This window comes from Drosophila novamexicana, unplaced genomic scaffold, assembly GCF_003285875.2.
Source record: "Drosophila novamexicana strain 15010-1031.04,08,12 unplaced genomic scaffold, DnovRS2.1 tig00000121-arrow-pilon, whole genome shotgun sequence".
Lineage (NCBI taxonomy): Eukaryota > Metazoa > Arthropoda > Insecta > Diptera > Drosophilidae > Drosophila > Drosophila novamexicana.
In genome coordinates, this window is record NW_020824773.1 from 25,738 (window position 1) to 48,937 (window position 23,200).

The 23,200-nt window shown below is 38.9% G+C and overlaps 1 protein-coding gene across 1 annotated transcript in view; it reads right to left on the reverse strand.

Moving 5' to 3' along the window:
* Positions 1-22,075, reverse strand: part of LOC115758042 (uncharacterized protein DDB_G0271670-like) — a gene marked incomplete at its 3' end in the record, with an annotated part of 44,163 nt that extends 22,088 nt beyond the window's left edge. Inside the window, 1 exon segment of the mRNA XM_030698555.1 lies at positions 22,023-22,075.
* Positions 22,076-23,200: the final 1,125 nt, after the last annotated feature.

Below are 23,200 nucleotides of genomic sequence, written 5' to 3' on the forward strand. Positions count from 1 at the left end.
CATTATCAAACGCATGGCACGGGCCATTACATTACATTTCATACGTGATCCACAGGGCCCCTCACGTCCCTCGACCCTCACTTAATGCAAACAAAATGCATTGCAATCCGGTCAGTGGACTATTTAACTGGGTGTTTTCTTGTTTTGCTTTGTTTGTTGTTGTATTTTGTTATATATTCGTTTATTTTTTTTTTTTGCTGTCGACTTTTTCCACTCAAATCATTAAAAATAATAATAATGAAATTTGCGTGATTCGAACTGAGCACGCACTAGGCGCTGCCAATAACACAACAAACACAACAACAAACAGCAACAGCAGCAGCAACAATACCGGAGGCGTACTCAATACAACAATAACAACAATAAACATGTGCAAGCCGAACAGTCATACGCCCCCAGAGAGAGAGAACTCAGCAGAGAGGAAGTCAAAGTCATGCCAGGCCAGAGCAGGCCAAGTTAAGTCAGACCAGACCCGAATAGGATGAGGCTCAAAAGCAGCCCTCTCATAGCGTGTGTCCTGCACACATACACACACACACACACACACACACACACACACACACACACACACACACACACACACACACACACACACACACACACACACACACACACACACACACACACACACACACACACACACACACACACACACACACACACACACACACACACACACACACACACACACACACACACAAAAACACTCACATTCACACACACACCCATTCATACACGCTGTCCTTAATGCGGCTCGTAATGAGTTATTCGCATTTTGTATTTGCAATAAAAAGCAAGCCTCCTTCTTGCCAAACCCGCCCACATTTGGCAATTTTAATTCATTTAGAAGGGAAATAATAAAAAAAAAAATGAAAAGAATAATCTGCTCCTACTTGACATTTGGACGATTTAATACCCTTTGAAAAAGTAAATATTTATATATCTCAAATATAATAACATGACAAGCTAGTTCAGTTATACAAATTCTATAAAATATATATATAAATTAAATAAGAATATTTTTCGGCTTTGTGCAAGAGTAAATTTTCGTCAAATAAAAACAATAATTTAGAGTCCATTTCCAGACCGTAAATAAATAAGCGATACATTTTAAATAAACTTTGATGCTGATGCTGAGACACTTATCCCCACTTTACCAATTTCAAAGGGGTTAAATGAATGTTTTCAACGATGTTATCTTCAAATTTTCACACCTGAAACTAAAACTTTTTAGCTTTTCCATTAGAAAGGATTATTTGTTCAGTGTGAAACATAGATAGTATAACGTTTCTTCTACAATACTGGGCATTCTTCAATGGAAATGGCTAAAATGAAATTCTCACGACGAGTATGTATCTCAGATCTACTAAGAAAATATTCATACTCTCGCTGTACAAGGGTATGTGAGAGGGCATAGCCATGGGTCGAAAATTGCATGTCCCATTCGTGTTGCAGTTGTATAACAATATTTGGGGGGAGGGTTTTGGAAATGAACGACTGCAACACGAAACGCACACGACATGAGAGCACAAAACATAATTTTGCTAAATTAGCGAAAAACAAAAGAAATGGCATGTGGGCTTGTGGACTTGTGGGCGGGGTTCTCGACGAGCACCGGCCAGAAAACTCCCCAATTGAGCACGCACCAAAATCGTTTGCCCAGAGTCGCGTTTTTAGCACGGGCTTCGGGTTAGGGCGCAATAATCAACGTCTAAATATTTGGCAAAAAACGTAGAAAAAGAGCCGGAAAATATATGTAAAACCTGCTGCTGGGCCTGGATTGCATTTGATGCCGGGCAACGGGCATCGGGCAATGGCCAACTAATTATAAAAATTTTTGCAACCCCTTTCGCCGAGCACAATAAGAATTATGCGAAACCCTTTTGCAAGTTGCATGTACCCAAACCTGAGGGTCTGAGGCCAAGTCCGGGGTAAGTGATTGTGTACGTGCTCATTATGGAAATTTCTTTCTTTTTTTGTTCGAGCATTGCAAAATTAATGCAAATGCCGCCTGGCATGTGCGGATCGCAGTAGCCGGGCAGTGTGGGCCGTTAATGGCAGCCATAAGAACGGGCAACTGTAGAGCTCTGAAACATTGGAACTCGCAGCTTAGCGAGGGGCGCTTGACAAAGGTTTATTGGAGCTTTGGCACAGGCGATACGCGATTATAATTAGAATTTAGCCGCGGGATACACATGGACACATGGACAGGAACTGGCATTCCAGGCAGACCAGTCAAGGGTTGCTCTCTCTATGTGCATGGGGTTGTAAAGTGTTTTTGGGTTGATTGCAAAAACTGCGCGGCCGACTGGCTTGAAAGTGTTATGGTAATCGAATTTCGAATCGATTAACTCGCTAGCATTGGTGAGGCAGATGTTTGTGTAGATGGGGCGCATAAATACTGATTAGATGTCCCACAAAGACACAAGCAAAAAGAAAACACATTACACAAGCTCACATTAGGAGCTGCAGCTTAAGCTTGAGTTTACTTTGTGTTCCACTCTTAAAGGCCACAAGTGCGTTTGACTCATTAGCCCAGACCCCCAAAAAGCCATTAGAAACGCAATAAAAAATTGCAATGTGCAATAACTAAGCAAAGTAGTGTGCAATTAATCGATCAGTGATAATTATCGATTATATATTAAATACAATTATTATTTACATACACGTATGACTGCAAGCACGGGCAGTTTTAGACCCCCTCCCTGGACACCTAAGCGCGTCGGACTTGTGCCTATAATGAGCTGAATGCACATGCACGGGCAGACATATAGACAGGCAGACAGACAGACAGAAAGATAGAACGAGAGGCGGGCGGGCAGACGGACATCGTTTAATGGATCGTGAACAAAGTTGCATTGAAATGGCGTCTTTAAATCGCTTAATAAGCTGCGATTAAGTAGGGCATTGTGGGCTGTAGAGGGGCCAGTCACTGGGCACTTGGTAACTCGGCTCGTTGCATTAGTAAGTGCAGTAATAATAATTAGCTTCCCCCTAGTCTTGGTAATTAGCACAAGTGCAAGCGAGACGGCAATCGGTGCATTTGTAAGCGACTGTACCTAGCGAACGGCAATTGTTGTTGTTGTTATTGTTATTGTTGTAGTGCTAGCAGCTAACAATTATTTATTATTTATTTATTATAATTATTTATTTACTTTTTGCAGCTGGCAACGCTTATTAAAATCAACTTAATGCATCGCTTGCCCGCATCAGAACAATGACTACATATGTGTGCCATTAAGGCCGCCCCCAAGCCCTCCACTGCAACGGCAACTAGCCCAAACCCCGTAGCTCTAACTACGTCATAATTATAGCAGGTTACAGGTTACGCGACATTTCTATACCCTGCATGCAGGAAGCGTCAGAGAAGGGTATATTTAAATCTAAAAACGCTAATACAACAAAATATGAAGTGTTGAAAAACGGTCACTAGTTGGAACACTTATTTTAATAAAAATTGTAGAATTTTTATTCTTTTTTAAATTACAATAAATTATAGAAATTATTCGTTACTCGTGAGTCGTAAAAGTATAGAAATGTCTTCTCGAGAGATATTTTTGAGCTACAACCTTAAAGCGCTCTAATGTAGCATGAAGAGTTTTCCAACACTGGAAATGTTTATATGGAAATAACAAAAGCAGATATAAATGTTAAGCCGGACACTCGTGTATATGAGAGTGAAATATGTTTATGTATATGTATATTGCATTAGATTAACGCTAGCTTCGCGTCGAGCTCGGAGTATTCCGTAGTCAAGCACTTGTTGTACACGTACTGTAAGGCTTTAAGCGTGACTCAGAGCGATGTCATTTGCTTATGGAGTTAGCCGGTCATAATCAAGCTAACTATAAATTGACTGGCATATAAGCTGATTACAAGTCGATTGTGCTCTGGCTTTTAATTAAGCTTTGAGTTTTTGCTAATGGGCCCCCACGGAGCAAGTACGAGTATGTATGGCTTAGGAGCCATCTGGGCTAAGGGAAATTATGAAAATGCTTACGAGGAAATGGCGGGCAATGAGCGACGGTTCATATTTTGAACTCGCATGCAAATATGTTGTTCGCAACTGGAGCACTCGGCTAATGCAGAGAAATTTTTGATTTCAATTGAAATAAATTTCTATTAATATTTTTAATTGTTTGTTAAGCTAGAAAAAATTGCAACAGTAGTCACAAAATGGCGAATGTGCCGAGAAGAAAGCGAGAAAGCAACAGCAAAATCGTTATATTTGTTAATTGAGATTTGACCTGATGATATTGTAAAATGAGCACAACAACAGCAGCAACGAATAAAATTGACGTCAACGAAAGTTGTCGCCAGAAAGAAATGTGCTGTGAAAGTGTGTTAATTAATTAAACGAGAAGCTGAACACAAACTGTACTACACCGAGAATATTTCGTATGTAATAAGTGCTATGTTAGTTGTAGGAATACCCATGTTAGCAATCGATAACCGATATTACGATAAGTCTGTCGATAGGCAAGAGAGCTTGAAAGTGCGATATCTCGAGATATCGGCAAACAAGCTAGAGTGTGAGATTAAAATCTTTAAAAAATATTGTTAAATACCGAGCCAATTAAGAGCAAGTGTAATTAAACTAGATAATTTGTGCTACAAACTGTTCAAAGAGAGTATTAATAGAACTAAAAAATTGAAATAACTACAATTGATTATTGATATAAGAAAATGCAAGTAGAAAATATGTTCATCTAATCATCTATTTGAATCGAACTGTTTAAGAAAAATTAAAATGTTGATCAATTATGGTAGGCTACAAACAAATGAATGATTATAAATTCAATCAACATATAATCTCGTATATCTACATATATAGAAAAATGTTACATAACAATAGTTATCATATAAAAATTTAAATTCACTTAAATCATGATTTCAAGCACACAAACTCGATTAACCATATAGTTTTGTAAAGAGAATGTCCCAGACGGGCCAATTGAATGCCGCAAGCTGTATTATAAAGACCTATAACTAGATGCCTAAATATGCGCCGCAGTATTCATGGCAGCTCCACATAACCATTCCTAAAATGAGCCCACCAAAACGCCCCAATACTTGCACCGCAGACACTGCTCACTAAAAGTCTGCAGCCATCGTGCGCCTTGGACGTTGCGTCGTCGTCACACTTTCCTATAATTTGCGCTCATAGTGGCAGCTACAGCAACAGCAAACAGCTAAAATCAAATGGTACGCATGAAATTAAAGTTTAAGCTCGCAAAATATTTATATGTACGATGCCGAGCGCCAATTAATGTAAATTACGCGACGTCGACGACAGCAATGGCAACGGCAACGGCAACGACAAACGACAAACAGCAATGGCAAACAGCAATGGCAAACTGCGACGGCAACGGCAATCGGTACGGCAACGGCAACACCAACACCAACACTAAGATCGACACCAATGGCAAGTGACGCCCAGCGAACGCGCGATATGGCAACGCCGTGGGGGCCTGCACGCATGCGTGCATCTGTCTGTCTCCCTTGCGCAGCCACGCTCTATGGCTGAGGACAATTTTGAAAGTGCGCGCACAACGCCTGCAAGAAATTAGCGGCTACAAAACACACTGTAAATGATTATTAAATGCGCCAATTTGTTGTCGCCATCGCCCGCAGTCGCAGGTACAGTCGCCGCGGAGGCTCATTAAGTGCGTGACGGCCCCAACGTATGCATAAATGCATGAGGCCGATTAGGCAACGCCACCAAAACTGAGTCAACTGTACCGCAATGGGCTCGGCGCTGGCAAAAAGACTTTCTAATGGCTGCTCAAATTTGAGTTAATACTATTAATTAATGCATAACAATAACACTATGCAACAGCATATACCCCACTTTGATGATATCGATATTTTTCGATTGATTTAAAAAATTGGGTTTTGCAATTTGTAAATCAATGGAAGTGCACAAGTTATAGCAACAGATAAGATCCTTAGCTTTGAAAATGCAGAATATGTCAAAGAAAGTCTGTTAAAAATTAAGCACCTTGTTATACTTAATACACATCAAACAAGCTACAGTATATTAAATGTATGGGTAAATTTATGGATTTTTGAGCTAATAGACGGTGTAAGACTATGTGTTAGTTTTGCTTAGCGCACTCTTCCTTGACTATAGTAAAGTTTTTAAAGGAGAGTATCATTTGGGAATATATTATTTTACTGACAACTTCTTGGTCTTTCTTGGTATACATGGAACTTTACTATTAAAATCTTGATCATTCACGTACTGTTCACTATGTATCATTTTCTTCAGTCGATCTAGAGCTTATTTTAGCAGTACGAATTGACTGCGTCAGCTGTACTTTTCAACTGCGCAGTCATTATCAATAATTCGGCAGTACTTTTCTAACGATTGCCGGCGTCGGCATCGTCGTCGGCTTATTAAAAGGTTAAATAACTTTGCATTGAACCCGTTATCGCAATTGCTTGGCCATTATCGACATCAACATCAGCATCGACATCATCGTCATAATAATAATAATGCAAAAGCCAATCAACGAAATATATTTATTTAAATGAGTCTAAATTACGTCTCATTGAAAAATATTGAGAGGCTGCATTCATTTTGGATGTTGCCATGTTGCCATGTTGCTAGTTCTCTGATTGGAAATCAACAAATAACAACAACAAATAAGAAAAAAATCGTTGCCCATTCAATACGTAAATTAATAAAAATCGAAATCAGTGAAAAACACTAAATGCTCAATTTATGCGACAATAATTGAGGCAAGAGGCCTGCAAATGACGCCAATGAGCCAAAGAAAGCAAATCGAACAAAACACAACTGAATCGAAACAGCAACAGTAACAGAAACCAAAGCTCATAACCAATCAGGGCCATATTAATCAACTTTTAATGAAAGTCATTTAAATGTGTTAATTTGTGTACACATTCAAGTGCCCCGTGCGTTGTTCTCTTGTGCCTATTTCCAACCCCAAGCTGATGCCGATGCTGATGATGATTTCTTGATTTCTTGGAACAGCATATGCTGGTGGCCCGTGCCTGTGGAGGGGAGGCTCAGCTCTAGATGGGCAAAACCTCTTACTTGGTGCAATTTAATGTTAAAATCCCGCACCCTGGAGAAACTGTATATTAGCTAATTAGTTGGTCAGGGAAATTACATAATACGTATATTATTGGGAATAGAGTCAATATATGCTTTGGAAATTAATAATAATAAAAAGAAATTCCTAAAAATCGAATCTTGCGATAATTCGATTCTTATGGTTAATAAATCAATATAATTCTCTAGAAAATGTATTTAAACTTGGGTTGAAATTATCTTAAATTAACAAATACAAAAAAAACTTGTTCTAGTTAGTCTAATGTCTAATGCCTAGTTCCCAGCTATTAAAAATTAATATACATTATTTATTGACAACTCCATCGAGCCAAACTTTTTACTTATAGAGTCGTACTCGTTGCGGAACCTAATAATTGCTTCAGTCGCGTTTCATTTTGCATAAATTTGTGCGTATTACTTGATTTTCTCCACTCTCTCAGATTCTCTGTAGGATCCTCGCGGCGGGTAAATTGTTTCACGCGTCACAAATGACGCAATTTACGGCTCTCGGCGCTCAGCGGCTGGCAATAATGCCAATTAATAAACAACAAAAGCACAATACATATTTATTAATAATAAGTAAAATAATTTGCCCAATTAACGGCGACAGCATTCTAGCTGCCTTCCAACTTCCAGCCGAGTTCCAGCTGTCGGCCAATCACAAATCACAACGCTCCCGGAGAGCCCCCAGCTATCCAACAACTTGTTGTTGTTGTTGTTGTTGTTGTTGCTGTTGCTGTTGCTGTTGTTGTAATTGAATCTTTTTTCCAAGTATTTCTCTAAACGTTCTACGCGCTGAGCGGCAAATTGAAATTGAAATACATTTTCAAGCTTGACAGATTTAATTATTGTAAATAAACACACGCAATGGATAATTATGTGCCCATGCTTGGGATGCCTGGACCCTGGGGATAACGCTGCTGCCTTAAGCGGTGGGCTGGTAATGCAAGCGGGAGGAGAGGGGAGCAAATATGTCATTCTCTTTCCCCTCTGACAATTTATGGCCCTCTTATCATCGACTGATCTCCTGCCAAATGGCCAATATAAAACTGAAACTGCGCAAATTGTGTGCCAAAAATATGAAAAATCGTTATGAAATTTGGAAATAAATACATCAGGTATTTAGGTTCATGTGATAAGAATTTTGGCAAGTAAAGTAAGTTGTCAAAAGATCATATTCGGACATAAAATAAATGTACCAAGAAGATTTTATATACGTGATTGTTACCATGATAGAGGTATTTAATTTTATAAACAACCCTTAAATTATATATCTCTCTTTTTATACATACTTTTTTGAACTCTTCAATACGAAAATGAAATTAATTTGAAAATATTTATTAAAATGGTATTTCCACTTGTCCCCACATTGGAAACTGTATCAGAAATTATATCGAAATTCACACGTTCCACTGCGTGTATGCGCACACTTGGCCAGACAAGAGCGCTGAAATTTGCGCTCATTTTGGGCTCATAAATTGCAGGCAAGCCTCGAGCTCAAATGGGCCCAGTAACAGGCCTAGAAATAAGAATTTTTAGCTATCCAACACACATATGACACCCATACACACATATATATATATATGCACACACTCTTGCTGTTGGCATTCCATTTGCATGAAAAACATCTAATATCGGTTGTTGTTCTTGTTGTCGCTAAAATGCAACTTAACAATTTTGTAGGCGCCAAATTTGATAAAATTTATTTAAAATCAAGTTACTCATAGTTCATATACAAAATTCATAAAAAATTAATTGAAATCAATATGCAACTAATATATATCAAGCTCCCGTACTCGGCCAGAGCTCGAACCCGGATTCTCATAGTTGTGTTTCCCTGATCTTTACAAACTGCATATAAAATGCATGGAAAGCAATGAATATGACCTGCAACTAATATATCACAAGATTCATGATCGCGTACTCAAGCTGCATTTAGAAATGCTAAGGTACCATAGTAAAGGGATTTCAAACACTAATGCATGATAATTAGTTGATAAAGTAAATATGTATTCTATAAAACTGATAAATATAAACACAATATTTACTTACGCCTAACTTTACAATTCCTTATCAACATACTGAAAATGAGTTTCATTGTCCTTAAGAGCATTCATTCTTCTGATATTCCAAGGCTCCTGCAATTTGTTTAATTACAAAGGAAAAATTTTTTTGCTGCTCCATTCTGAGAGGGGCGGGGGGTCGTTAGTCAGGTCATTTAGTATTGGTTGTTTGTTGTTTTGCATTTTGAAATTATGCGAAATTATAATGCAAGTGCTGGCAGTAATGAAAAGTCGGTCGATTTGTGGCTAGCCCGGCAATCGCAGACAATTTGCATTACTTATACGCAATGTGCGCCAGTAATTGCATGTAATAAACGACCGGGGCCCATTTAGATAAGTTTTTACCTTCGCTCAGCTGAAACGGCAAATGTAACTGTAACTGGTTGCTTCGACCTGCTAATCGGACACATCAATCGACCGAGTCGGCCATAACAAACCATAAATAAAGCACGAATACGACGCCAAAAATGGCGCTCAGCGTTCGCTGTTTTTTTTATTGTTTGTTTGTGATTTTTTTCCTTTTTCTTTTTTTGTGTTTTGCTTATGAATGAAGCAAGCAAAGTTCATGAATGGAAGGCGGCGGCGACGCTGGCGAAGATTGCACACAGATTGCGACTAAGTTTGTATGAAAAACACTCGCACACTCGCGCCCCCATACACAGGCAAGGCATACAGACACACACACACGCCAAGTCGACGTCGCCGCATTAACAGCAGCGCAGCAAACGGCGGCAGCAGACAAACAGCAAAAAGCGTGCGAAAAATCAGCAGCAGCAGCCGCAGCCACGTGACGTCACACGCCTGACAAAGATGCGCACAAAAAGCAGCAGCAACAACAACACGAAGAACAACAACAACGACTGCGGGAAAAGAAAACAACTTATAAAGTTGTTAAAGCCTCAAATGCCGCCTCACCTTAGACGTCTTGGCCACGGCCACGGCTGTGCGATTCCGCCCGAGTCTGTATCTCAACTTGGCCAACAGTTTGGCGCAACAGGCGGCGCCTTCGCTGGGTTACTTGGCTAAAAGCAGCAGGCGCACAGCACAGCCAAGGCGCAACGTTGACGTCGGCGGCGACGCCACTGTCGTCTTAATGTGACAGACGCGAGTGTAAGAGTTGTTATTGTTGTTGTCGCTGATACTGTTGTTGTTTTTGCTGTTGTTGTTGTTGCTGTTGCTGTTGTTGTTGTTGTTGTTGCTGTTGTTGCTGCTGTTGCTGGTGTCGGCATGACAAGCAGCTGAAAAAGAAGCGGAAAAGCAAAGCCCCAACGACAAAGCTAAGCAGAAACAAGGTAAGTACTGAGATGGGGTGGTTTTTATGGAATCAATTGTGGCATGTGGTTAAATTATCGTTTTATATTAAACAGCATTTTAGAAAAAACGTATTATTTAAATGAAGTATGCAATTGAAGTGTTCAAATTGTTATTGTAAATAAACTTCATACAAAAACGTAATAAAAAGCATAACAAACATAAAGATAAATAAATTTATAAAATAAATAATATTGCATATTTTTAATTTGTAAATAAATAATTCAAGAAGTTCTCATATGTATTGTGAAGTGTTAGTAAATATGATTAATAATTAAATAAAAAATACATTAGGAATAGATTAAAAAAAAACATATTAAAAGAAAAACGAGAAAGTAAGAATGTCTTCGGCAGGCCGAAGCTTTATAAGCCTTGTAGAAATTTTCCTTTTTCAGATATGTGAGAATAACGAAACTCGCAAAAGCTAAAGTTGATGAAAATATCTTTGAAAACTGAATTTTACAGAAGAGCCTACTTTTCGACCGATTGTTCATATGGCAGCTATATGATACAGTGCTTCGATCTGGCCGCTTCCCTCATATGTACTGCATGCAACAGAAAGACGGATCTATGCAAAGTTTCAAGACGATAGACTTGAACATAGGAACAGACAGATGGACGGATGGGCAGACGGACATGGCCATATCGACTCGGCCATTGATGCTGATCTGGAATATATATACTTTATAGACCCTATAGAGAAGTGATGTCTTCTCATAAGACTATAATAATAACAAAAACTTAAAATCAGATTTACTTAAAGATTCCATAGAAACACCGAATTCTTAATGGGGATATCTAAAGAAAAATAAATATATTGAATATATATTAAACAATGAAGAAACTTTTTCAAAAACTAAAACAAAAGTCGTAAATTATATTTTTAGGTAAAATTCAACGCAAACACCGATTTTTTATTGGGTACATATGGGAATATTTATCCCCTCCTTCAAGAAACGTCTCTTAAAATGTGTGTAAATAACGTCCACGTCTGGAAACTGCCATTTGACAGCCCCTCAAAGACACATCCGTAAAAGCACACTCAAGCCATCAATTGTAACTGCCAAGGCAAAGTCTATTAGTATCTGAGTCGCTCACCTCACAGGTACAGTTCTTGACCTTCAGCTTCAATTTCAGTCAACGTGGCACGGCTCCTGCATACCAGCCACATACAAGTTGTAGCCACCAACTGATTTCCCAACTTGCCACTGGCAGCAGCATTCAAGTGGCCCATTAGGCGCACTTAAAACGCCCACAGTGCCGCACACCCACACACACACACACACACACTGGCAAACAGCAAGTCAAATGGGAAAAGTCTATTAAAACACCCACTAAAAGAAAAATTACAGACACTTGGCAGGCAGCTCAAAAAGCAGGACACCAGAGGCATGCAGCTAAAGATTTTCAGCCAACTCTCTGCCTCGCCCGTTAACAAATCTTAAACACAAAGAGCCAAAAAAAAGAGGAAGAACTCCCTTCGTGTTGATGTTTTAACAAATAATTTTGGCACACGACTTGGGGCACGCCCCGCCTCCACCTAAAACCTGCCGTTACATTTGCTATAAAAAAAAGTGCTGCCACTTTGGCAAATTTGTGCTGAAATATGCAACAGGTTGTTTTGTCCTGCGAAACAGCTCCTTTTGTGGGTCTGTCTCGCTGCTTGTGTGTGTGTTTGTGTGTGTGTGTGTGTGTGTGTGTGTGTGTGTGTGTGTGTATCTGTGTGTCCCTTTTTGTGAATGAGCTCATAAAACGTTTTTCTTTTCACATTGCTCGGGTGTTGATGTCGTCGTCGTCGTTTGTCTGTCCTCTGGCCGTGTGTCCCTTTTCCTGACTGGCGTGCGCCCCAAGTTGCTCTTTAGTTTTCAATTTTTTGCTTTTTCACAACAGCAACAACAACAACAACAAAAACAAGAACAACTACTACATCCTTCACAGTATCTACGAAACGCTTTTGTGCAACTTTGGGTTAAACATTTTGCCATGGCAAGGGCAGCCTTTGATAGATACGGCTGCGGGATAGACCTGGCTCGGTATTCAACAGTCCCCCACCCCACCCATCGACCCTCTGGCCCTGTCTAGAGCTGCTCATTTTGATTAAGTGCAAAACAATTAAGGCTACTGTTTGCTGATGTTTATGTAGTTAATCGTGCCCAGGCCAGAATAAAGCGAGTTTCAGTTGGGAGCGCATAAACGGAAGATGACCAAAACCAGAAACAGCTGTTCCCTCAACCACGAGTGTGGTTAGAATGGAGTCAATGTGAAGATAAGATAAATTTTTGAATGTGTCAATTCTGTATACTTGGAGGTGACAGGAGGGAAAACATAAATCAGAGAGCACTCAAGTAGTTCAATGAAATACCAAAATTGTATTTAAAAAAAAGAATGATGTCCATCTTCGGTACGCACAAATTTAATACTCTGGCGGTTCTGTAGATAGGCGAAGATCTATCTAAGTATCTATCTATATAGTATATCTAGTATAATGCAGATATTTAAAAGACGTTTTAAAATATTCTTAGCTTCGACTTATACTTTAAATAAATCTAGGAAGGAAAACTTTGCCAAAGTATCTTGTATGTTAGGAGTGTATACCAATAAAATTATATATTGCGATTCGTTTTATATATTTCTGAATTGAACAATTTTAATAAAATTTTTTACCAGCGGATATAGCCCTGCTAATCTACCCAGATTCGGTTTGAGCTGTGCGTTGATTGCCAGTCAATCAGTCAATCAGTCAGTCAATCAGTCAGTCAGGAGGTAGCTAAGGTAACGTAGCTAAACTTTGATAAAATAAGCTAAAATTATTGAAAGTGTTTAACAAAATTGAATAACTCAAAGCAAAGAATTTTTATAATTTAAGAATACTAGATAAAAGTCTATTAATCACAGCTGTCAGAAATTTGTTAAATCTATAAGTCGTATATCTAAAAATCGTACAGCTTAAATACTCTCTAAAATATCTAAGAACGATGCACGATATATGAATTACCCAAACCTTTAAGAACTATCTTAATTGCTACTTTTTCCGTTTCGTAATTCATAAGAACTAAAAATGAAATATATTAAGTTCAGGTATCGAATAGGTTAAATGAAGTTATCGGAAAGATTTACGAATTCGGTTGCGATATTTTGTGCAAGTCTTCTTCTACTTGGAAAATGTGTGAAAGCGCATAGGCCCGAAGAGAATATTGTCTATAAGCTCCTTTTCGTTTAGCTGTTTTCAGTTTCGTATCGTCTTCTTTTTAGTGTTTTTCGTTTAATTTTTGTTAATTAAACGCAATTAAAACTGTCGCTCCTCTTGACATACTATTGCTGGCAAACACATATAGAAGCATACGAGAGTCCGAGGAGAAGCTGAAGTAACATCTGCCCAGTTAATGAGACATGTCGTAGTCGTCACATGCTACTGACAACTGTCGAGCTAATTGCGCAATTAACTGCAAGACACGGAGAATGGACAGTGAGAGGCAGAGAGAAGGAGGGAAAGAGAGAGAGAGAGAGAGAGAGTGACCCACAGAATGCCACATGTTGCATGCAATGGGGCACGGGGCACTCTGCAAATTTGTTTGTATTAAGTGTTGCAAAATCTCAAGCACTTAATTCACGCTTAGCTAAAGGTGTTGAAAGGCGGTCGCTGCACACAACACACACCCACACCCACACACACACACAAGCGTGTTGAAAAACTGGGTAGACCCCAAAGGCATTACAACCAGCCAAGTTAAACCAAATGCGAAAACCGCAAAAAAAAACCTAACTGTACCGTACCCAACAAGCCAAAGGACTCGTGGTCCTGTGGTCCTTTTTTTCTAGCTATGCATATCCTGGAGTCCGCAGCTCATTTTGACTTTGGGCTGCAGAACAAGCTGCTTATCCTTTGGCTGAGCCTGGGCAAGAAAAATGTTAATTACCCTTTGTGTTTAAATAGACCCACACACATGGCACACACATCCACACACGGACATGCACTTCATCCTTTTGGCACACATGCCTGCAAAAAAAAGGAGCTTCGCAAGGGTCAAAGTCGTTGGGCAGGAAAAAAAAAGGACTTTGTGTTATTTGAAGCAATTAAAATTATTATTTTAATGTCAACACTTTGGTGGCCAGGATAATGCATGTAAAATGAAAACATTGCCAACGCCCCCAAAAGAGGCGGCGGGGCCCCAAATCCGTTAAATGTTTTTAAAGATTTTTGGCACAGCCCGCTTTCGCTTTCGCTCTCCCACTCTCGCTCTCTCTCTCTCTCTCTCTCTCTCTCTCTCTCTCTCTCTCTCTTGCTCTCTTTCTCGCTCCGCTTTGATTCTTTTGCCGTCAGCAGTTGGCGGCAACTTTAACGACTTCGCTTTGGAGTTACTTTGGTTAAGTTTTGGGGTTGATTTTACGCCCGTGCCATGGCTTACCAGGCGTTGAGAAATTCCGTAAAGTGTTTTTACGGTATTTGCGCCAGCTCCAGCTTGGGGTTAGGTCAGGTTTTCCATCACCCTTCGCATATACTTTTTTTTCTCTCTCTCTCAGTCCGCTTGAGAAATGTTTTTGGTTGCTTTGCGTTGCTTGCGGTTTAGTTTGCCCCTGTGTATGTGTGTGTGTGTGCGAGTGTGTGTGTGTGGGGTCGGGAGCTTTTTGGGTTAGGTCCGGGGTGTAGTGTTCCCTTTTGCTTGTCAGAAAAGGGGAGTATGGGGCTGCACTGCAGATAAGCAGGTGTTACATTTTTATGGCCAAAGTGGCTAAGCAGCTTGTGCCGCGGGGCTTGTGGCATGTAAAGGCTGCAAGGTTCGAAAAATGTGAGCTCTTTATTAAATTTATTTCTTTTTTATTTATCTCTTAACCTTGTAATCTTGTTTAGATATTTATTTGTTGAATTCTTTAGAGGAATACTCAGGGACAGTTGTACGAGTAATGCTTAGTAGAACCCAAATTATATTTTAATTGTTATTTAATGTGCTGCTGGAAATTCTTAGAAATTTGTTTTTGTTTCGTTTTGATGTTAGAATATTCTCTAATTGAAAGTTTTTCTTAATTGATGAACTCGAAAAAGAAGAAATTGTCTAATATCAAGTTTTTTTTAGTTGATAGACACAAAAGAAAAATTCTCTAATTCCTAGATTTTCTTAATTAATAAACTCAGACTTAACTAATATTACTTAATTTTTTTTTGTTGCGAATAAAGTATTTTTGGTTTATTTGTCATAATTAAGAAGATAATAATTAAAGATTTCCTCATTTGAAAAATGGATACTTGGCATTATGCTTATACACTCAACATTATCGGATTAATCAATCTTCAGATTTTCCGATCTAATAACTTTCTATATCTATATCTATCTATCTATCTATCTATCTATATTCATCAGCATGCTTTTCTTTCTGCACTTTTAATTAGATCTGCAGTTTGTTGGAAAATGCGACCACTAATAATCATTGATATTTATCTGATATCCATCCATCAAGCAAGCGACTGGCTACCAAAATCCACCCCTTTAGAATGTCGCTCCCTATATAGTATATGGGAGCTTGGTGCGTTGGGCACTTTGACACACGCAATGGGCTATGAAGAACTTTAATAGTTAATTGAGCAAAATACTTTTTGGTTACAAAACAACCAAAAAAAAGAGGAAAAAATTAATTATGGTTTCATGTTTGGTTTTAAGGTCTCGCTCATTGCTGGAATGCGCCGAAGTGAAAACGCAAAGCATAAATTATTTAATTGCTAATTAAGAATGAGCAAAAGCAATAATAACAACAATAACCGAATGTAATGAATTAGAAGAGAAGGCGAATCGAAGGCATTTCTAGCGTGTGACAATTCGCATTAATTATAGAAAATGGCTCCAAAAACTAAGCCATTAAAATGTTGGTTGCTTGTGCGGCAGGGGTTGAGTGGGGGCAGGGGTGTGAGGGAAGAGAAGAAGTGCGATCAGGGCAACTTATCGGCGGTGTAGGGACGAAGTGGGGGCCCGGCGCTAGTTGAAATGAAAGTGCGCATCAGACGAACAGAAGCGCTGCTCTCGCTCCCGCTACCTCTCATGATCAAAGTGTTTCTCTCTCTCTCCCTCACTCTCTCTCTCGGTCTCACATCGTGCCTTGCTGCCGCTCTTTGCGTGTCTTCCTCGCCTGGCCAGAGAGTGAGAGATGGACAGAGAGGCGAGGATCGGGGCAGCTGGCCGTGTGCCGTTTCCATTTGGACACTTGTGACATTTTCTTAATTGAAATGATGCGCGTTCGTTGATAAAAATTCGTTTGCAAACTGCGTGTGAGTGTGTGTGTGCGTATCTTTCTCTCTTTGCACGTTTTGTGTTGATTATTATTACTGTTCATTATTGTTCATTATTAAATGAGCGTGTAGAAGTGGACTTTCTGTGCATTTAGCACTTTGGACCGTCGCAGAATGTTTTCGGGCATTTTTCGTGTGGGCTTTCAGGCATGCCAGTTGAGGCATATGCTGCGAGTGGCATTGCCCCAGAGTTGAGGCATCTGAATCGTACGACTAACAAAGGCTCAACTTAATTAACAACTTAACCGTTATATGAGCTCCACAGAGGTACTCAGGAATACGCAATACAAAACAGTTCTTCGAAATCCACAATACTTTTTGCAAGGTAGATATAGATCAATTGTCTTCGCTTGAACTTTTAGTTTTTTAGGGTTATAAAGTAGGAAATTATTTAAAAAACTAACCTAGTTGTATTTGGCAATTGGAAACATCAGACTAACAAATGGCATTTATTAAATTTTCAAATCGTTTTAAGTTTAATTTTTATACCTGTCTAAAGTTATTTACTTAGTCAAAAAGCTGTGAGGGACTGTACATATCTTTAATTATTTTATTAAAAACATGTTTCCATTTTCTCCATTTTTTCTTCTTATAACCAAGCCAATATAATAGATAAGAGTGAATTTTGGAAGTTTGTGTATTGTTAAAATAGTAGCTGGAGAGTAAAAGATGCATATGTTTTGTTTATGGTGGAATACTTTAAGATTAGACTTAACTTTCTTTCAGAAAAGATATAATTATGGATATATTTTGTGAAGTAGGACAAGTAATGTGTGTTATTATTGGGCTATTGTCAAGAAAAACTCAGCTGGAATCGAGAATTCTCAGCTCCTACTCTGACTATTCCATCAACTCGATTCCCAACGCAATAAGTCGTTTATTCCAAGCCATTACAAATCCAATTATGAACAAAACCAACTTGAACTAACTTTTGTTTCTTCCCTTTAACATATACTTTAATTACATTTGTAGCCTGTTTTGCGTACGGATTTCTTTTCACAATTGAAATGCTGGCAAAAACGCATTTCCTGGGCGCCGCCCACAAGCCCGTAATAAAATTGCAAGCATAAAAAACTCCCAACTTGTAAATTGGCCGCACATCAAAAGGCGAAAATCCTTTCAAGATGCTCCTGTTCCGACTCCTCCCCCGGCTCCTGCTCCGGCTCCGGCTGTTCCTTTTGCATGCATTTACGAGCAGTAATTATTGTTTTTAATTTTGTTTAATCTCAAGACCCTCTGTGCACTTGGCCAGGTTGAGTTACATGTTTCGGGAGATCTCATGATGCACGCATGCAGCAAGCTGGGGGCGGAGTTGCAGCTCATTAGCCGGTGGGCGGTTTTAGCCAGCTGCACGCCAAAATATCTGCACATAATTACGCACTTTTTCTTCTGCTTCTTCTCCCTCTCTCTGCTGCCTTTTATTTTGTTGTTGGCGGCTTTTACGATTTGCCTACTTAAAGTGACAACGTGACGCCGGATGAGGCGGTAGCCGACGAAGGCGGGGCGGGCCGGTGCACCACAGTTGTGCAGGGGCGGAGGGGGAAGTGTGTAGTGGGTAGTGGGGGCAAGGCAGGGGGATCGCAATTGCCGCTGGCTTTTGGTTATTTTTAATGCCTGCTGCCTGTTTGCTGATTTTCGTAGCCGTTTCTTGTGCCGCACTTGCAGCATTTTTATGCGTTCGTCATCCGTTTGTCATAAAAAAGCAGCAACAACCGCAGCAGCAACAACAACCTGGAGAGCAGCAACAACAAAAACTTTTAATTTTAATTTAATATCTAATAATTGTTGGTTTTCTTTGCTTTGTAATTTTTCGTGCTGCAATTTATGCATTCAAAGTTGGCGAGCTGCAGCAACAGGCGAACATTCGGACACACGACTTTAATGGATTTCTCTGATGATGCGCAATATCATTAAAATATCTTTGAAAAATGTTTTAATCAGGCTATACGTATGTGCAGTAGCATTTACAGTGAATGCACATTATATTCTGGCTACATATATTTAGGCACACAAATATATATTACGCGACTATCGAGCCCGCAACCTTCGGTTTAGTCAAACACAAATTGTTTATATTGTCGTCGGGTTGGGTGTCTTTCTATACCCTTGCAGAGGGTATTGCAATTTTGTCACGAAATGTGTAATGCACAGAAGTATATATATTCTGGATCTGCATTATCAGCCGGTTTGATATAGCCATGTCCGTCTGTCTCTTTCTATGCGAACTAGTCTCTCAGTATGGAAAACATTTTCCATGGCAAAATATTCTGTTCTTAAATATATTTTCACAGACTCACGATACATATATTCACATATCTGAATATGGGAAATGTTTATAAGAGTGTGACGTATTCGCTGTGCTGGGGATATTCTGTCCTTCTCGCTGTTTTCTAAATTTTTAATAAAAATGGATAATTGGTAGTAAACATTTTAACACTTTGTTAATACCTAATTAAATATAAATATGTATATCACATGATAATTATTTATATCTATATGAGTATAAAAGATCTCTTAATGTAAATAATATAAAAACTTTAAGCCAAACTCTCTTGCAAATTATTGTGATATATTTATTTATCTATCTATCTCTCTATTTTTCTATCTGTCTATCATCTATCTCTTTATCTATCTATTTTTCTATTTACCTATCTTCCCATCTGTTCATTTATCAATCTATCTATCTGTCTACTTCTAGAACTTCTAGAGTAAAATATAAAATTGGCTCAAAATCAATGTATATTTATATTTATTTAGATAACAACCTCTAAAATTGCTCTCTACTGCACCGACGGCTTTTTACCCTCGATTTTTTCCAGTTCAACTGGAAAATGCAAAAAAATAATCAAAGAAGAAAAAAAATGCTGTAATATCGTTGTTAAAAAACAAACGAATCGCTTAATTAGCGTGCAAAAATAGAATAGAAATGATAAACTCATTAAATGCAAATGCTCAAGAATTGAGTAACGCGAAAATGCGAAATAAAATTAGGTTCCTCCGAGTGTCATTGGGATGTGATTTTGAAGCGGCCGGCGCATAAATTTATGTGCTACGAATCTCTAAACAGTCGGGCCAACTAAATAATTACGCGATAACTAGCCGTGGAAAACGAGTTGCAGCCCGAGCCCGGGCTGCCCCATCCGGCCCCCCACTTGGCAACAATGCAAACTAAACTCTGTATTAATTTGCAATTAATGCAGCTAATTATATTTAATTAAATGAACGAGCCAAGCGGCAGCGGCGAACAATGCAAAAAACGCAAGCGGAGCGCTCGAGTCGAGCGCATACCCTATAGATACTTTGTAGCCAGTTACAGATACAGATACAGATGCAAACGATAATTTGTGGAGCTTGGGCACACTGGGAAAAATGTAACGCGCAGGTTGGCGGCGACTGCCAAATGAAACTGATTATTACTAATGCCATTGTTGTTGATGTTGTTGGTGTGAATTGCTGCTTATTGTATCTGGCAGATACATTTTACAAGCGAACGGCGCGCGCGTATTTTGCAAAACGTCCGCGACTCATTCAAATGGCAATTGTAATATTTAGATATCTATTTTATTTTTTTCGTGGGGTGGCATCATTTGCAAGGCTTAGCACATTAAACTATTTATGTGTAGAGTTGCGTTTGTTTTTTTGTTGTCAGCACTTTTATTTTCGTATCTCACAGATACATTTGAGCGGCTCATTGTTGCAAATTGCCAGCGCTGCGTCCGTCGCTAAACATATGATTAGTTTAGTTTGGCTGCCTGCTTTATTATTATTTATTGTATTTACTTTTATTATTAGATGGCCGCGTCTATTTTCGTGCTCAAAACAAATGCCAAACGGGGCGGGGGGAGTGCGGGAGTGGGAGTTCACGCAGCTGGGGCAGCATATTCTTGCATCATGTTGTGCCCCAAACGCATTGCACTCGAGAGTTAATAACGCTGCCGCTGCTGCAATTTATTTTGTTGTTGCCTGTCTCTTGAAAATTATGCTTAATTAATGCTATTAACGCTTTTATCTCATTGCATAAAAATCACATCAATTTATTGTATTACTGCATTACGATGTCAAGGCCAAGATTTGCATAAATCTTGCATTTGGCTGCAGTTCTTAAAGTGCGTTAGATGCAAATTTATTTGCCTGTGAAAATAAACACCATAAGCCTGACACTAATGATATTTTAAGAGCTGCTCATTGATTCAACTGCAATTAGCCAAGGAAGTTGCCCAAGTGGCGAGTTAAATGGGCAGCCAAAAAGTGTAGACTCGAAAACAAGAGTTGCGATAGTTGAAGAGTAAGATAAAACAACTATTACATATTAGAAATTATATAATCAAGCTAATGAGCTCGAATTCTCATTAAAGAATGCTAATATTAACAAAAAATTAAATTCAGCTTCATCATTTCTGTAATACATATATATTCATGAACCACTTGGAAACAGATGAAACATAGCGAATCGTGTAACCCCAAATTAATTGAGGGAACAGAAATCGTTTTTCAATATTGTCAACAAATCCTAAATCACAAGTGCCGCATATCAATTACTTATAACACATATATCAAATTTCATGTCAAGTGACATTTTGAACAGCTCGGAGCTATTTGAAGACATTCGTGAACCAGTTCACAAATTTTATAGCAATTATTATATGATATGTAAATTAAATAATATATTATTTTGGATGCATTGAATAAATATAATAACTGATAAACAGAAACCCAAATTAGAAATTCCAATTTCAATAATTTTATTTTTAATTTAAATCAAGATAAATAGATCTTTCTATCGCCCAAATAAGTAAATGTTAGAATGTTGGACCAAACGTAAAAAAGGAATATCGTACTGTTCTTTAACCTTTATGGTTCTTGAAATTTCACTAAATATTATGATGCAATCTTTTAAAAATTTAACATACTTAATTTCTATTTTTTTAATAAAAGTTTCAATCGAAGAACTTATCCTTAAAGATTTTTCAATATTTCTCTTTAATTTGCATTCTGTTTCAAAATTAGAGGAACTGATCTTTAAACATTGCGAATTTTCAGTTTTCAACAAATATCCTAACGCATTACTTAAAAAAATTAAGTTTACTTAATTTGTAGTTAGCTTTAAATTAGATCCAAACTAAGAACTGATCGTTAACCTTAAGGATTTTGCAATTTATACCAAAAATTCGAATGCGTTCTTTAAACAAAGTGTAAATTATTCATATTCACTGTTAAATATAATTCATAAACAATTGCATCGTATTGCATAATTTTAAAGTATTTAATCAGAGTATTTCTTTCTAATTACCGTCTTTTTGTTGAATCAAAGCAGCAAATTGGGAATTTCCTTGAATTTCCTAGTTTTTCAGATTTGTGTCAAAACTCGCAGCTTTTCTTATTTGTTTTGGTTTTGTTTGCGTTTTCACTTCTTTTCTTTAGCGTTAATTAAGATATTTTTGTATTTATTCGTTTAAGATTTTATAGAGAAGTGCACTAAAAGCGAAAAACACTTTCTGAGTTTTACTTGAACTGTGGGTCAAAGTTAAGATTGGAATACCGAACAGAATTTATTGGGAAGAAAACACTGCGAAACGATCGGACAGGAATTGAGAGTAATTAATTGAATATTCTGATGCACTTTGTAAATCACACCCACACACACACACACAAAGATGCTGCAGTTGCAGTTGCAGTTTATAGTTGTAGTTGCTGTTTGTTGTTTATTTGTTGGTTTGTTGGTTTGTTGCTGAGCCACACGCGACGATTTCTTGAGATAAGCGCGCGCGAAATCTTTGGAATACTTTTGCTCAGGTTGCGCACCGCAGTTGCAGACTGCTGTTGCAGTTGCAGTTGCAGTTGCAGTGTTGCAGCTGTGAAATGTTGCTGCCTGGCACACGCCGGCAATGGAATGCAAAAATGCACACGCGTTGCTTTCTGTGTGTGTGCGCGTTCGAGTGTCCGAGTGTGTGCTTGTGCGCGCTCAGCAGCGTAACGGTGCGTGAGTGGTACGTACAGGCGCAAAGTCGTCCACAGACTGAATGAACGTGTGGCGCACAAACGGCGCTTGGACCCCCAACAATCATCAACATAAGTAGCAAAGCGCGGCCACAACAACAGCAACAACAGCAACAGACCACGACAACTACAACGATGACGATGACGGCGACGACGACGACGACAACGACGACTTACGACAAACACGAGCAAACAAAAATGTTGCCGAAGCCGCTGCCGAAGCCGAAGCAAATGGCCCAAGCCTCTGGAGGAGCAAGCGAGCGAGACACAACAGAGAGGGAGCGAGAGGGAAAGACAGAGAGCGCGAGCGAGAGCGAAAATCCAGACATAGTCAAAGCGACGTCGACGCAAGCAGCGAGTGGTTGTTTGAGTGGGTGAGAGGGGGTGGCTGGTTGGCCTGTGGTCTTGTCTCAGCTAATATGTGAAACAAAACGCGAGCAACGTCAGCAGCGCCGTTGACTGCGCAGGAGC